Below are 17,039 nucleotides of genomic sequence, written 5' to 3'. Positions count from 1 at the left end.
ACTGAAAACACGCTGGATTTAGTAATATTACCCCTTACTTGTTTAGTTATGTTGGATTGTATTTCTTTAATATATGTCTGGACCAAAAGTCCTCACACTAGAGCCAGATGGATGTTTTGGGCGTAAAAAATTCAAATGCTGATATTTTGGCACTTTCTGCCAATGTGTTTCACACACTCTGCCAGATGTACTGCCGACAGTGCTCAGAGTCGATCCTCTGCTAAACCAACCAGGTGCTGACAATGTTTCTAAATGACTGACTTTCCTTTCCTTTTGTACTGTGTTTTTTTATATATTGCATTAGTTTAGTTACATTGTAATACAAATATATCCATAGAAGATAGACTCTGCTTAAGAATGCACAATGCACAGCCACGACCCACAGCAAACCAGATCCTTTGATGGGAAAAAGACTGAAATAAGAGGGTGAACTTAATCTGCGATTTTGAAAATAATTTGTTAGATATGCAGATGATATGATTTCTGTTTGTTTATTTAGTTTTTATTGTCTTTTTATTGTCATTTATCCCAAATTACTCAAATTCACTAATTCAGCAGATGTTGTGATGAGGTGAAATAAGATGAAAATGGTGGCAAAGTAAGTTCAATTCAGTTTAGTTTTATTTGTATATAGTTCCAAATCTCAACAATAATTGCTTCAAGGAACTTGACATTGTATATTAAAGAGCCTGCAATACTAGAATGAAACCCCTATGAGCAAGCATTTGGCGACAGTGGGAAGGAAAAACTCCCTTTTAACAGGAATAAACCTCAAACAGAAAAAGGCTCAGGGATGTGATATGCGACTGTGAGGTCTTTAAGATACGGTGGGGCTTGATTCAAGACCTTGTTTGTAAGGAGAAGGCTTTTGAATTAAATTCTGCAATTAACAGGGAGCCAATAAAGAGAAGCCAGTATGGCAGAAATGTGTTTCTCTTTCAGTCAGTTTGAGAGCTCAAAGCCTGCTGATTGCAGCATTTTTATTCCCCAATAACAAACACAACACATAAATAAAGTGAAAGGGGCTCAGTGTTGTTTTAGCAGATCCCTAAACCTGTTTAGTGGCCAAAGCGACTTGTTAAACTGGCAGCTTTGCACTAAAAACCTGTTTATTCCCCAAAAAGAAAAAATGCCTCAGCTTCTGGCAACGACAGGATTACAGTTTCTGTGGGCACTAAATGTAATCACAAAGCAATGACAGGCCAAAGACACAGGAAAACACTTCTCTCTGCATCTTATACAAACAGAAAAACCTCCTGAGTGGCTGCACGAGAGCCTAAACAGACACGCACACATTCAACAAGGAAGCGCACAGTTTATTCAAGCCGAACACAAATCATAAGATGCCCCGTAAAATCTAATTTCCTGAAGCCCAAACGTGTCTGGTTCAAGTATTTTGCAAGCAGAGTGAAGTCTATATGCCGAGCACTTTCGGTGTGTGCTACAGTTTTGCTCCGGAGGCATGAAAAAAGAGAGAGAGAAAGTAAGAAAAATAAAGATTTGAGCGAAGGATCTGCCGGGAATGATTTTGGAAATTGTGAGAAAAACGCATGTGATACGGTTCTATTAATAACTGCAGAGTGATAAGTTTATACAAATGCCACTGTGGAGCTGATGGTCCAGTGCTTTTTTTGCAGCGTAACCACTGCGTTCTGAAAAGATTACCCACAGAGCCTCAAAGACGCATCAAGAGTTGCGTTGACCACAGAAAAATCTGGCTAAAGATCCCTGTCATGATCACGCCATGGCTGCAATGAATCAATTGAAAGAATGAAGTGTTTTTGCGTCAGCTGACAGCACAAGATGCCTCTCCATCTCAGCTCTAGTATGAGAAGCCGCGTACTGGCAAACAATCCTGCCAGAAAGCCTGCACGAGTCGTTATCTTTGTGTCCCTGAAGAGCGTAGGAACTGCTGTGGAGCCACCCTGCTCTCAGTTATTGTTGAGTAAACACAAGCAGCTCAGCCAAGAGCAGGATGTCAGTCAGCCAGGCAAAGAAAGGAGAAAAAGTGGAGGAGCCACTCAGAAACTGAAGAGAAGGAGAGGGGGGAAAGAGACAGCGTGTGTTTGAGAGAGAGAGGACACAGCCAGGAAAGTGAGAAAGTACAGAAAAGAAAATTAAAAGGGAAAGAATGCCAGCATTAGCATGTCATTGCCAGCCAGATAGGAACAGTGCCAAGGAGTTTTGATGTCATGCTGATGGTTTTGAAGGGTAGCAGAGGGGCTGACTATTTTCTGATTCTCATCATGGGGGGAAAAAAACGTCTGTGTCCCCATGAAAACATGCAATGATAGGCACGGCTTTTCTAAAGAATGCAGATCATCTGTAACCACGAACACTGTGTACTTGTTTAATGCTTTTGACCATTCCTCCAGTGTCACCTATCAAAGTGAACACTCCTCCTCAGGCTGGTTAACCCTAACACAGAGAGAGAAAAAGATCACGGTAATCAACCTACACAGAGGCTTGTGTGCAGTCCTCCAAGCAGCTAAACAGACATTATGCTGTGCGTAAGTCAAGCGCCCACCAATTAGCAAGTAGGCCTAAACAGGAAAGGGACTTATCCAAGTTGCGTCCACCACGAAGAGGACGAATGAAAAAAACAAATAAAGGTCGTCGTACCACTGAGGAGAAATCAGTGAAAAAGTCTGCATATGTGGCATCTGTCTTCTCTGAGACACAAGTTAAATGTTAAAGGACCCACATGGACACAAATATGGACAACTGTGTCACTCATAATCAGTTGTTCCACATATTTTTGACACTGCCCCCAAGTGGAAGTATGCAGCTACCACAGATGTGGGTCTGAGGCCTTCGGTCCAGCTGCGGTGACTAACTGATGAGTTGATTTAGTGAAAAATGCTGCAAATTGTGTGGTTCCAGCATCACAACTCTGATGATTTTCTGCATTTCTTTCTTTTAGATCTTTGGATTCTTTGGATTTTGAAGCTTTAGCCATAGAAAAGTTATCTCAGACTCAAGTGTTATGGACTAACATATTACCAATTGAATGCAGAAACAAAATAGCAGATTAAAAGAGAATGCCAAACCCTATACTTAAACAGCTGTGAAGAAAGGACACGCATATTTCTAGTTTTGCACACAAATATGACAGTGGCATCTCTCTTAATAGTCCATAAAGTGAACATATCTTTCATGGAAAACAAATATTGATGTTTTTGGCAGTGACGCCCATTAAATTGGGGGTATTTAATCCCCTTGGTGGGAGCGTGGTGTTGTACAAAGATTTAATTGTGGCTGAACTGAGATCTGCCCGTCTGCTTCCAGTAGGAGTTTCTGAAGTCCTTAATGCTTTGCAAACAGGGCTTAAAAAGATTTACTCTGGCACATACAGGAGAGTTTAAAAAGCCATGTTTCATCCGAACCCCTTATTAAATGAAATGTAGCATGATCTCCACATATTAAGCACGAGCTGTGAAGGACACTTGCAAAGCAGTAATTTGATAAAACTCGAACAAGGAGTGGGGCTTCAGTGACATTTAGCGCTCTTTAAAGCAGCGCCCTTTCCCCACGGTCCACAACGCGAAACCGTGCCAAGTCCGTATGGAAAATTGATATGCAGTATGTGTGGCTTATTCCATTAGACTCATTAAAGTGTCACTTTGTCATCAGCACGCTCTCTCGTGCTTAAAGCCTACCTTACAACTGCAGCAAAGGACCCATTGTGTTGTGTGTATAAAATACAGCACAGAGCTTCTTTTTTTTTTTTTTTTTAATGTGGCAGGAGTAATTTGTCTTCCAGGCAGCAGCCGAAAGACATCAACACAGAAAGTATCAAATGGAAGGTATAGAAAGCAAGTTCATTTGCGGTTGGACGTATACGGTACAGGTCAGTCGGCGGGAGCGGGAAAATATGGCCAATTAATGCTCTGCTCTGGAGAACGCCACCCTAATGCAGCTTATTTCCCCGCTCAGTCTAGACTCTCACTCTGCTAAAATCATTCAAGTGCCATCTACACGCTGGCTCCTCAACTGCAGCACCAAAGCCTGAACCGATGTTGTTTCTCCTTTTTTCTTAATCCAGACCGCAGTTCCCTGAACCCTGTAGAGGCTTTTTCCCTTCTAACGGGCTGACCTCCTGTGCAGACAGTAAATTGCAGGAAAAAGGTTTTCACGCTTGGCTACAGTTTGTAGTGGCAGAAACTTTATCAAACCTCTCCAAAGAGGATCTGAGTGCAGCGCTTTTAGCCTTTGATTAAACGCTGCCTCTCCAAGGAAAACCTTGCCACTAAAACACCACCGCGCTCCACTGAGTCCGATTTGTGGAAATGGGAGCATTTTTCTTTCTCTTTTTTTTTTTGGTGTGTGCCAGTATTGCGCAAATGCAGGAAATTTACACTTCTCGTTGCTCACCAAAAAAAGGCTTTTGCCTCACTTGGCAGAGCAGATATACAAAAGAAGGGAAACTCAAATCTGGCTCTCCTTTTAAAAAAATTCCTTTGACAACCCAAGCACTGACGGCATATTATCAGGACATTCCAGCCAAGCAACATAAGGAAAGTTCTTCTGAATCCCCTATTATGTGAATACTGCAATTGTGGGTCTTATTAGGGAAAAAAAACAACCAAAAAAGTTGCACTCAAAGAGTCATTTGATATCTTGAAACTTTTTATTATCATTTGGAAGCAAATTACCTGCTGGCTCTACATCATTTAAACAATTATCACACAATATTCTCCAAAACAGTTTGCCCCGTGGCAGCACTGAGGCACGCCGAGCCTCGGCAAACACATGTGCCTAATAACGAGTGGGAAGTAGGTAATTGCCAGTGCACGACATAGTTTACACACCGGCGCTTTAAATCAGTGACATAAAACAGAGTCTGAGCTTATGATTTACAGCCGTGTGCTGATTAAATTAGCGTCTATGCTTTTTCTCCCAGTTTCGCACACTCAGAACTGAGTCAAGCTGTCTCAAAATATGTAGAAGTGTGAGTGTGTGTGTAAAAAAAAAAGACATACATCTCTTTCACACACACGCTTCCTGCCACATTCTTTTGCGTCTGCCAAAAGCTTTTAGAGATGCTCGGCAGTTGATGCCTGACTTAGTGTAATGTGCAATGTCAAGAGTGGAGGAGTGGAGTTTTAGACGCAGCCGGGTCATCGATCTTAAAGAGATGTACCACTCGAGACCGAGCCAAACATTTCCCAGAGCATCTGGATAAAACGCTGAATAATTTGAAATAGGCACTCTCAAAGTGAGAAACAGCAGCAAGTAGCCATCACATGCACAGCACAGCTTAAAAAATACAAAATGAAAATCAGCAGAAGGAGTGGCTGATATGTAAAATTTTTAACAAGTCTCATAAAAGAAATGAAACCACAAATTCTGAGCTTTCTTTTTCACTTCATGTGGTCTGCTCCCCCAAATAAGACTCTAAGAAAACACCAGGAGACATAAAACAGTCCAGATAGGCATGTCAGTGGCAGACGCACCAGGACAAGCTCCTACACACTCAGCCTGTAAGACCAATTGGATTTTCCAGGGGTGAAGTGCCTTTATTGTCAACAGTGTGTCCCGCTGAAAACTGTACCGCGTCAGTTCCACCCGGCATGATTTATAGCCTTCCCAAGTGTTATTAAATGGCTAAATGCAATTCTAAACACATTTCCCATAGTCCCTGCCCTGCACTGGACCTTTTCATGCCCAGAGGTGAATGTCCCACATTCAGGAACATTTACACAGTTTACATGGATTTAACACATTTTTTGTCCATTCGGTTTTAGGAATTTGTCATAAGATTATCACTGAGCTGACAGACGAAGATGCGGCGCTTATCTCGATGTTTAAATAAAAAGGTGGGACTTTTTAGCATGACTGCTTTTAGCTGAAATCTGATTTCCACGCGGTTCCACCCGGGTTCAAACTCAGGTGATTCAAATAAAAAAAGCCCTGCTGGCACAGCAAAAAATTATAAAATAAAATCAAATCATGTTTGGACAAAAAATTAAAATCCCGTTAAACTTTAGGGGGGCCTTTTTTTGTCCCCCACTCTGCACAAATGCATGGCAGTAACATTTGTGATTTACAAGTGAAGCAGTGCCTATAAGAATAAAATCTCACGATCTGTTCCACATAATTTCATTGGTTTTAGCACCCTGAGGGCTGATAGTGATGCCTAAACTGCTTTTGGCAAGTAGAGAGTATGCACAGGGAAAATCATCAAATTTTCCTACAATCAGCCAGTGGTGTATGTTAACTGACATTTTCTAATCCTGCAAACGAAGAAAGTATTTCCTTAGGTTTAAAATATTTTGTGAAAGGGTGCACAGATTTTTAACCACTAATTTGCACACCCTTTTGCATGTCCACCATATAAAACAAAAATCCTTCCCTGCGACCGGGGAAACGCCTGACCTTTCCTGGAAATGCTCGCATTTAAACCACAGTGACAGACTTGTGACCTCCGACCTTTTGAATGGAAGCACACAGCCTGCCCAGCGCACCAGACGGCGGCAAATAAAGACAACAACGACCACACTTTAAAGATTCCTCTTTGTCCCGTTTGCTCAGTTGCAACCACAGTACAGCCCCTGATCACTTTGTCCGGAATTATTGTCTTAACATTTGATTACAGTGAAACCGCACTGTTGTTCCTCTCTGACTCTCCCCATTACAGCGAACCGCCGAAAAAGACAGCATTGCCCACAAACATATCCTGGAGCTGCTGTGATTAAGGGATAAAAAAAAAAGAAAGTTTGTAAATGAGTGTCATTAATGTGCAGCACACCAGTAAATTTCATCATAGAGTGACATTCGTTTGAATGGAGAGAGAAAATCAGAATGAAAGTCACTGGAAGCAGCAGCTGCCGATTATCTCTGGGAGAAAAGGAGACTGAAGCTTTTTTGTTTATAGATGATATTAGTTGAAGAGGGTGCCATGGAAGTTCTTCATGGAAAACAGTATTAGCATTTGAAACTTAATTTTCAGAGTATTTTCCCCTGTGGATCGTATGTGGGTGGGTGGGAAACAGTCGTTTCCACTTGTCTCTTTCCAGATATGAAGTACCTAAAGGAGCAGGGGGTTTGGCTCCTCTCCACTTCATATTCAACCATTAAACTCCATTTGAGGAATAAGTTATAGCTAACTCATCCACTTAAGTAATGTGAATTAACATTCCTCCCTTCCTCAGAGCAAAAAAAGAGAGGACTGAGGATACAGAGAGGAAAGAGAGAGAGAGAGAGAGAAAAGACGGGCCTGGGTGAAATGCTTGACACCCAATACAGGAAATGCTGCACACCTTCACTGTAAATAACAGTTGAAAAGGCATTTATGGAGGACAGGGGTAATCCAAGCAAACCCCGAAAAACTTTCCGGAGACAATTCATCACCACTGGTCTGGATGGGGAGGATTGTTTTATACACTATAAACACTTAAAAGCCAGGACAAAGGAGGAAAATGCCTTCCAGGAGCAGCTTCGTAAACAATTCAAACTCAATTCAAACTCAGTTCAATCACACTTATGTGAGTCAGCCACAGGCCACTCGCATTGCCTATCAGGTCATCTTTAACTTTAAGATGCCAGCACAGCACAGGCACACATGGCTCTGTGCAGTGCAAACAGCAGTGAGAGAGTCTGGACACACAAATAAACTATAATAAAGAGTTATTTAAATGTCTGTTTTGCAGGATACATGTATGCGTAAACATAATCATGTTTCCAAGAGGCCACAGGCTTCTGGAGCCCATGCATGCATCTCCATCTTACTGCCTTAATCAGCGATAACCCCTCCCGCCATCAACCAAACCTAACACTACATGCAGTGGTTGTTTGCCTTTTAAATAAGCCTTCACACATTCCTTATCTTTAACTCTCAGATTTTTGAGGGGCGTGGTTAGAGTGGGCACAATGGGCATCCAGCTGACTCGTTAAGCGCCCCCCTATTGTCCGCCACTGGAGTGGAGTATTTCCCCGTGCCGAGCCTTGAGAATGACAATGGGACGATAATCTAAAAAAACCAAAGATCATTTGCATGAGAAGAGAGGCTGAACGATGGGCGGCAGCATGGGGTCACTTAGCAGATGATTTCAGGAGCCACAGACAAAAAGTCGGCCTAAAATATACAAGCAAAATGTAAACATGGGCATGGATGGCTTAAAACGTCTTTACAGCACGTTAAAGTAAAAGAAGCGCAACGCCGCTGCGGAGCGCGTTTGGAACATGTTGGAAGCCCTTGCTGGAGTTTTTCCTCAAGGCTGACAGATTAGAAAGTTGAATGTGAGGAGAGGAGAGTGGGAAAATGAATGATTTTAGAAGTGAGGGCTAAGGAAAAAAAGTTTTGGGAGACTCACCAGACGCGCTCAGGTCCAGGACACTTTGGAGGAGCAGGGCGATCCAGAGCGCGCAGGGTGGACATCTCCAGAGTCGCTGGTTCGCCGCTGCCCGGTTTGGATACATTCCTTCGGTTGGGTATTAAACCTTTGCACCGCTTTTCACATCCACCACACACAATAATCAATTTCGAGTCCGTCCCCCTCCAAAAAAAGTAAAATAACACCAACAATAATAATAATAACCACTCAAAGCTCGGCGTTTTGATCAGTTCTAAGTTGTTTCAGCAGCTTTTTCAAAGCCCACCAAAACTCTCCCTAGGATGAAAACAAATTGGTGCTTCTTGAAGAAAGCTGTCTCCGTCTGTCCTGGCTTTGGTGCCTTTCCTCTTCGCTCGAGCCCAGCTCCGCTTTGCCTCCTCTCAGTCTGTCTCTCTCTCCTTCTCCGACTGAGCGCAATCCTTCCAGCAAACTTCATCGGGAGAAGTTGTGCCCACAGAAGCCACATGGCTCTGATTAACCAAGTGTCGCCATCGTGCGTGCACTACAGGAACTGTCCAGATGGCGGCCAGAGTCTACCTCGTGTTTTATTTTTCATCTGTGAGTAAAATATTTGAGGAGTATTCAGTTTTTAGATGGAGACCCAGCATTTATGCTTCCTGCTTTACTTCAGTTACTAAGATGCTTAAAAGAAGTGATCAGTGATTCAACTCTCTGCCGTAAAATTCACGACAACTGAATTTATATGTACAGCTGTTTATATCTAACTATAATGTGCATCCTATAAACCTTAGAACGAACGTATTTGTTGTTCTTTTTTAAAATTTGCATATTGATTGCATAGTTTTATATATTGACCCATTTTATATTTGTTATGTCCAATTTGGGGCTTTTCCGGATAAATAAAGTGTAGCAATTAATACAAAAATCAATAATTAAAAGAAGACAGCATTCCCTCTAAGCCACGTGTAAACGGATTCCCTGGATCCAGAAGTCATATTTTCTTGAGAACATCAAATCAAAGTCTAGCGGTTGTTTTTTCCTTTTTAATCTGACATGTGATTGTAAAGATACTGCAAGATCTGAGCATCTTTGCCCAATTTCACTATGGTGAAGAGTCCTTTCAAAAGTTCCTGGATCCAGATCCAGATCGGCTGCACCTTTGGCAAAAAAAATTTTCATGCAAATCCCCCCTTTTTTTAAGTGCAACCAAACCAAACCAATCCCATAACTTCCTTGGTGGAGGTAATTAAATAACCAAAGAAAGCTTCTCAGTTCCCTGCAGGCTGAGAGGCACTAAACAGCCTTTTTGTTCGAGCTGTCACTGGTACACATGATTTATAAGGTCCAGTGGTTACAAGAAGGAAAATATTCTCTAATGAAAAAAATACACTTATAAGAAATTCAAGGAGTGTGAACTGAAGTTAGCCTTATGAATGTGCTTTATTGCACTAATGATGTTCAAGGGAAGCCCCTTCACAGTCTTTTTTTTTTTTTAACAAACACAACTTCCTGTTTCCTGTGAGCTAACGCTATAGAAGATCAGATTAATCTGATTTAAGAAGCTGCAAATGTAGCTTAACTGATCTCTCTGTATTAACTGAAAATAATCCATCTGGTGCTGTTTAATATAGTTTTTCTTTTATATTTTTAATTAGGTGAATAATGTAATGTACTAAAAAACCATATGCAAATGTTTAACTCATTTTACATGCATAAAGTGTATAAAAACAGATGAAAACTGGAAAGTTACAAAAAGAATGAAAAGACAATGTTCTCTTGTGCCTGACTGCACACACACACACACACACACACACACACACACACACACACACACACTTCAATATAACTATTCAGACGTTTACAGTACGACTGACCAAATTCACTTCTCCTCTGTAAATCCACATCCTGTTTAATTTCACTCTGCTGACTTCTGGATTCTGACACATGCATTGTCTCTGCAGGTGTGTGTGTGTGTGTGTGTGTGTGTGTGTACACAGAGGATTTTGAAAGCCATTTTGGGGAGCAGGAAAAGAATGGTAGCAATTTAGTATCTCCGGTTCTCCAGTGCAGCGACCCACCTCTGCTCATTAGAGGGAAACATCATCCTCTCTGAGGTATGTTTTGATTTAGCTGTTACAGAATAAAGGAAAAGTGTGCATAAATAGTGCTCGACACTGAATTATTTGCCAGACTTGAGAGACAAACATGAAGTGGGTTGCTCGCAAGCAGCAGTGCTTTACCCTGTACAGTTATCCCTCCTCTTTCTCAGCTCCAAGAGCCCAGAACATGGTCCATGCCTGTCTCATGGCCTCTTTTCCTTTCTTAAATCCATATGGACTCAAAGTCATCCCAGAGAACCGGGATAACACTCTTCTAACCCACTTTAAACCCTGATGCATTCAGTGGTCTGTACAGTGGCCCTAAGAGGTCAATGCACTGCAACATAGAAAACACACAAATAAACAGAAACAGACACAAGAAAATTAACTTAAGTCCTTAAAGGTAACTTGGTCTGCTTTTATTATTATTATTATTATTTAATCTGTTATAGTAATAGATGGATCACATTAAAAATGAACAAAGTTTCAAATAATAAGCTCATCATATGTGCAAAGTAACCCATATGAGCCAAAAGCTCTCAGGGGTTCAGACTTCACTAAATGCTCGTCTTCAGGCAGATATCCCTAATATGGCCACCTCAGGCCCACAGCACTGGCTGTGAGCCCCACCGACATGCTTTTCAAACCTTCTGTCTACAAGAGGCACTCAGTCAAATTTAAATATAGGTGAAATGGAGCTAAAAAGGTCTGTTTCAGTCAGTGGGCGAACTGAGTGGCTGCACAGAGGCCCAGTGTGACAAATAAGGATTGTTTGGAATTGTTAAGCACACAAAGATACTCCAGCAGAACCTGACAATTAAAAACATGGAGCTGGCAGTTAGTATGACAGGTGCCCTTTAATCAAAGACACATTATTCTCCACTGTGTGACTCCGTTCGCTCTGCAGCCAAAACTTTAATTGCTGATCCTTACAAGTACCTGGGGATTTAATTTGACTGACTTATACTGAACACCTTTAAATAAACAAGATTCTTGTCTTGAATTGAAAGATGGCTTTCTTTTTCCAACTGCAAAACCAGGATGTAGCCAGTCTTCATGTTTAACCTGAGATATCCCCTGACACTGGGAAAACTGGTTTCAGTTACCTTAAACTTGAAATGGGATGAATTGTAAGCTGTCCTAAAATGAATTACACCCCCTTGGTGTTCCTGCAACTGTTTTTATTCATTTCTTGTATTATTTATTTATGTTATTTCCATCTGCTAGCTGCATTCTTGTAATTGTTATTGTTCTCAAGTCTCTCTTGAAATGACAGATTAAATGAAGTTTCTGTTAAACCCTTCAAATACTCACAAACAAGCAAATCCAGAAACTTTAAGCTCTCTCAAGACTGTTCTGTGTTAAATTTCTTTATTACTGTGGATTGTACATCAACACACTTTTGCAGTGTCCTTGGTCTGCAACTACTGGAGTAGCTGAGGAAATTAGGAATACATTGATTACGATGGTTGAGAGATATAAAGCAGCCGACTGAAACAGCTGCCTGATCCTCTGATCGAAACCAGGGCTGCGGTCAGGTCATGTAAATAAATATGGCAATTCATGATAAATGAGTGTTCAGCTGCACTTTAACACATTATATATAAGAAGTCTTTCATACCCGAGTTTAAAGCTGGTGAAAGGGAATTGTTTTTTTAAAGATATACTTCTGCTTAAGTAAATTCATGGTGAAGCAGTGAAGTGGGCTCGGACACTGAAATATGTCAGGTTGCCACTTTGAGAACTCCTGGTGGAGCGTCTTCGCGACCCAAGACCTTTATTGCATCTGCATGATTTCACATAACAATTCAATTAAGGCAACAAAGGGCTTTTGTTCTCCAGCGATATCACACCGAGAGCAAATTCAAACTAAATAACCCTAAATAACTGTCAAACCAGAAGAAATTGGGCATGACTGATTGCAGTCTGCAGAAAAGTGTGAGGTGACGTGCACCATCCATATGCCCCATTTCCCCCTCTCTGAAGCACCTTTTGAGATTTTCAGTTTAAGCAACTGGACGAGTGTTTAGGTTTTCTCCACAGTAAGGAGACTCGGCGGGGTGGAGGAGGCTTTGGAGGGGGGAAGACCTCACTATTGCACTGACCAAGTAGTGAATTTACATCTGATATTGGTCTGTTTTTCTTTTTGCCTGATGTCTGTCGACTTCATTTTGACCAAAGCAGGACAAGATTATTAAAATTGCAACCATGCATGCTGAAATCCTCTAACTTTCATGTCGGAGTGGAGCAGGGTTCTAAAGGGCTCTTTGAAGAGCAGATCCCTTGGGCTTTCTGCTGTGGCCACAGCAATCGGACAGGGAGGCTCTTTGTTAAAAACCAGGCGATGATGTCTCAGTCAATAAAAGAGCATGAAAGTTGATGACGGCGATAATGATAGGCCTTAAAAATTGCCTTCCTACATCTTCTCACTATGTTCTCTCTTTCTTTATATCCTAATAACACTAACAGCATGCACTTTTACTTGACGTTCCTTGCAATAACGCTGAAAATGTGTTAGCACTTTGCATTCTTCGAGCAGCGGATAACTGAGGACAGTTTTCACCACAGTTTAGACATCTTTAAACAGCTGACAGACTGTCTGGCCTCACTGCGTCGTCTGTGTTCACCCCACCAACCCCCCAAAACAAAATGTAACTTCATAAGGAACACACTACAATCTGTGCTGATACAACAGCATGCATCATGCAGAACTGCAGGGGCCTCTTTCCCTCTGTCAGTTCTTCACTGTGAGCAGGCAGCACCTTTGTGATATACAATTAGGAACTGCAAAGATATCAAATTTCCTGCAAGAGAAACTCAAGGAAATAGGTCAGTGTATGCAACGGTGCCAAGGCAACGCTTTATTGTCCTTTTCCTGTCTCTACAGGGTCCTAAATTATGTGAAGTTTCAGTTAGCAGACCAGTAAAGGGCTGCAGTTGATTGTTGTCTACATTTACTTTGTTTTGTTTGTATTTGTGTATGGAGTGGGAATAAATGGAGCGATGAGAGAATGGCTTTTTTCGTCTCGTCTGTGACGGTAAAATTTAGCTTGTTGATTTGTGGTAAGGCCTCAGCACCCACGTTTCTTTCATCTTAAATTCTGACATGGTCCCCCCATAGCCCCTTCATCAAACACACACTCCACAGGACAATGGGCCGCATAAGTGTGGTGTCTCCTGGAGTATTTGTTGACTTATTGCCTGCAGAGCCAGAGGAAGAGTTGGAAGGGATTCTAACTGGACCAAATCCAGGCTCCGTGCAATGTTTGGTAAAACTGTGTGGTCAGAACTCATCTTGTCCCAGTTTTTATAGCCTCACACATCATCCTGTACACTTCAGCTCCACACCCGGAAAGTTGAGAGTGTAAAGATGGCGATGACTCATGCAGTGCCTCCACATCCATCAATGCAATTTTTGGGGGTGTCTAAGACATTTTTAAAATCACACACTGAGCTCAAACTTGTTCACATCTAGAAAATGAACTAGCACATCAAATAAAAACACACTGTATTTATTTCCAGTCTTCAGATTAAAAATATATAATATACAATATAGTGTCATTTACATTATATAAGTAGAGCAAAGACTTTTCATTGGGACTGTGGAACCAATGGAACAGCATGAGCAAAAGACAGATCAAACCTCTGCTCATTGCTTAAAGGGCCTATAACGGGCAGATATGGTTCAAAACTGGGTCATCTGTTTCTGTGGTTTTGGATCCTGAGACCACAGAATACCTTCAAAGGTCTCTTGAACCATGCCTATTCTGAGCTGGGGGGGTTTTTGTGCTGATTTTTTGTTTTTTGCTTATTACTGTACAGTGAGTAATTAAAAAGAAGGCCATCACATGATAGATGCTCCACAGCAGCCATGGAAGGACGTGTGTTTTTATGAGAAGTACCAGCATTCATCTGCTCTTTGTACCAAACGAAAACAAAAGCAAGATGCACAATGCAGGTACAACAAGTCCACACAAATCCACCTTAAAATGCATATAAACAGAGCACACAGAATGCGAATGCAGTTCATGTGCAATGGGCCATAGAGTAACTTGTACACAGACACAGACATGGAAGGATTGGTGCTGAAAACGTCTTGAAATTTGACATTTCTTCAGTTGTTGTATTCAGTGTAATGGGTATTACATTTTTAGATAAAGCATCAGCGGACTTAAAATATAATAATGACAATCAGCTTTATTGACCAAGTATGTCTACACATACACAAGACAAGACAAGACAAGACAAGACAAGATAAGATAAGATAGAACAAAACAGTATATACAGTACACTTTGACGGTGGATGTTTTAGGTACAGCCTCTGTGTGAGTGTCATCAGTGTCCATCAGAGTGACTACCTGTGGAAAAACACTGTACAGATATCTGCTTGCTTTACTGTGCTCTGCAGTGGCTAGCAGAGGCGAGGACTTGGAACAGGGTGTGATGGGTCTTGCACTGATGTTGCCTGCTTGTTTCCTGATTCTGTATTTATACAAATCCTGAATCGAGGGGAAGTCGGCACCAGTGAATTTTTGCTCCAGACCTCACTGTTCATGGTTGTCTGTTCTTGTCCTGTTTGGTGGCTGATCTGAACCATACAGTGATGGATGAGCAGAGAACAGGCTGGATTGTTGAAGATCTCCTGAGGCAGGTTGAACGTCCTCTGCTGGGTCTTTTTGATGATTGTGTCTATATTGAGTGACCACTTCTGGATGGAGGAAGGTTCCTCCTGAAATCCATTGTCATCTCTACAGTGTTGAGCGTATTGAGCTCTAGGTTGTTCCGATTGCACCACAGGACCAGTTGTTCAACCCCATGTTTGTATGCAGACTCATCGCCATCCATGATGAGTCGGATGACCGTCATGTCATCTGCTTCCTGTCTGTCAGTAAGTTTGTGATCCACTGACAGATGGAAGCTAGTTTGGAGTGGAGGACTTCAGGGATGATGGTGCTGAAGTGAAGTCTATAAACAGAATTCTAGCATTTGTGCCAGGGCAGTGATGGTGTTGCAGGATATAGTGCAACACTATGTTGACATCATCCACCGAACCGTTGGACCGGCAGGTAAACTGCAGGGGGTCCAGAAGGGGACATGTGATGTCCTGCATCTAGATCTACAACTAGAGACATCAGGGCAACAGGCCTGTAGTCTTTTAACCCAGTGATAGAGGGTTTGAGCTGCACCTGTACCTACAGGTGGTAGAGCAGGTCAGCTACTAACCAGAAGGTTGGTGGTTCGATCCCAGTCTGCATGCCAAATATCCTTGGGCAAGATACTAACCCCATGTGGCTCGTGAATGTGTATGAATGTTAGATAGGCACTAACAGTTTAGAAAAAAAGTGCTTGTGTGAATGGGTGTGATAGGGTAAATGAATTATATGTATAAAGCACTTTGAGTGCTCAGACAGAGTAGAAAAGCGCCATGTAGGAACCAGTCCATTTCTTGGGGACTGGGATAATTGTATATATGACAGCCACCCTTCCACTGAGGCCTATTCTGATGATGCTTTAATAAATTGATCAACTGAAGGGCCAGATGCCTCTCTAAGGTCCCATCAGATTTTTGCTGGATGTTTTTTCCTGATTTTTAAAGACATTAATTTCAGATACTATTCATCTACTGTAGATGTCTGTGTTATCTTTGGCATTTTTTGAAGACTCAACAAAAAAATGGGAAGAAATGTGTTTTTTGTTACAGGGGGGTAGCAAAAAAGAGACAATTTAAAACAATAGGCAAGTTTCACAATCAGATCTCCAACAAATGCTTCATCTTTAGGAGGAGAGAGCCCACGCAGGCACAGGAAGAAGATGCAAACTCCACACAGAATGGTCCCAGTCACCCTGAGGATTCAAACCCACGATCTTCTTGTTGTGAGGTGATAGTGCTAACCGAAGCATCACCATCCCATGTATGCATTACACAGGGTGCAGCAGAAGAGCTGCTCATTTTTGCACATAACTGTCAAAACTACCTCAGAATCTTATTACGATGTAATCCTGCTAACATACAGCATACTCATGCAGCATTCTCAAACTACCTAGAAAATGAAGGTCAGTCCTTGAATTGTGATACAATGACTGAGTAAAAGGATCTCATGTATTTAAGTGTTACTAAAACTATTTTTTACTTTACTTCAAATACTTTATATTAACATGACTAGAGAGCAAAAAGCCTTTGAGAATGGTGTCCTTGTCTGCCACATCGCCCTTCTTCTTGTATGAAAGCAATGAACAGGCTGCTCTTAAAAAAAACAAAAACAAAAACAAAAAAAACCACCCACACGGCACCATGCCAGCTCCAGAGAAAGCCATTTGGATATCTAATAGCTTTGGACCAGGTCAGCTTAATGTAAGCCTTATTGCGATTACCTGATGTAATGACAGCCAATCCAAATAGAGCCTGTAAGCCATTATGAGCCAAACAAGAGGAACACATTATGCTTTGCGCTATGTCAGCCTGACAGGGTCTGAACAACGCAGCATGAAAAAGTTTCCACCCAGTTACTGCGACTCCTAAGGGGATGGAGAGGAACTGTTTAGGGCAGTTATACATCCCAAATGTGCCTTTGAAGACTAGCAATCAGCCTTAAAACCCCCTATCTGCAATCTTAACGTAAACAAGAGAAGAAGGATTTGAAAC

General features: G+C 41.7%; 1 protein-coding gene across 1 annotated transcript in view; it reads right to left on the bottom strand.

Annotated features, from left to right (window-relative positions):
• The window catches only part of ror1 (receptor tyrosine kinase-like orphan receptor 1), a 134,432-nt gene extending 125,620 nt beyond the window's left edge, over positions 1–8,812 (bottom strand). Inside the window, exon 1 of the mRNA XM_005457086.4 lies at positions 8,316–8,812. The gene's annotated coding sequence lies outside the window, so the exon portion shown is untranslated. The remainder of the gene's footprint in view (positions 1–8,315) is intronic.
• Between the last annotated feature and the right edge of the window lie 8,227 nt (positions 8,813–17,039).

This window comes from Oreochromis niloticus, linkage group LG17 (genome assembly GCF_001858045.2).
Source record: "Oreochromis niloticus isolate F11D_XX linkage group LG17, O_niloticus_UMD_NMBU, whole genome shotgun sequence".
NCBI lineage: Eukaryota > Metazoa > Chordata > Actinopteri > Cichliformes > Cichlidae > Oreochromis > Oreochromis niloticus.
This window is presented reverse-complemented; position numbering and strand designations above follow the sequence as displayed.